This window comes from Epinephelus fuscoguttatus, linkage group LG20, assembly GCF_011397635.1.
Source record: "Epinephelus fuscoguttatus linkage group LG20, E.fuscoguttatus.final_Chr_v1".
Lineage (NCBI taxonomy): Eukaryota > Metazoa > Chordata > Actinopteri > Perciformes > Serranidae > Epinephelus > Epinephelus fuscoguttatus.
This window is the reverse complement of record NC_064771.1, coordinates 6,110,018-6,110,638: the sequence shown is the minus strand read 5'-3', so window position 1 is coordinate 6,110,638 and position 621 is coordinate 6,110,018.

Here is a 621-nt window from a genome sequence, read left to right as displayed (position 1 = left end):
ATGCCTCTGCGCATGTGCGAGCGTAACCTACTTTCATGCGATTGGTCAATACAGAATGGAGGTCATCGACCCACACAGAAACAAAACAGTGGACTCAGAGATGGAAATGAATGAATGGCTTCCTCAGTGTAAGACACAATTATAACAAAATAGAATAAAACTTCTCCATATAACTCCTGTGTCAAATCAACAACAATATAAACAGAAGGAATATTTGTTGTGACGTTTTGTATTAACGTCACTTTTATCAGATGCATACTGTGACTTCAGCGACTGTACTCTATTTATCAGTAAGAGGTTGGCTGGGGTGTGACTTTTTTTTCTTTTTGCATGACCATCCCACCACCATAAAAAAAGCAAGATTTCAGAGTTGAGACTATAATAAATGGTATGATCTAGGAAGATTTTTAAAGAAAACATTGCATTCCGGTGGCATGGGCTTGCAGGTTTGGAGGTTCTGAGGGTATTTAGAATAAATCCAAAATACGACCGTTTAAAGTGTGTACACACACACACACACACTCATATATATATATATATATATATATGAGTGTGTGTGTGTGTGTATATATATATATATATATATATATGAGTGTGTGTGTGTGAAGTGCCACCCCCTAC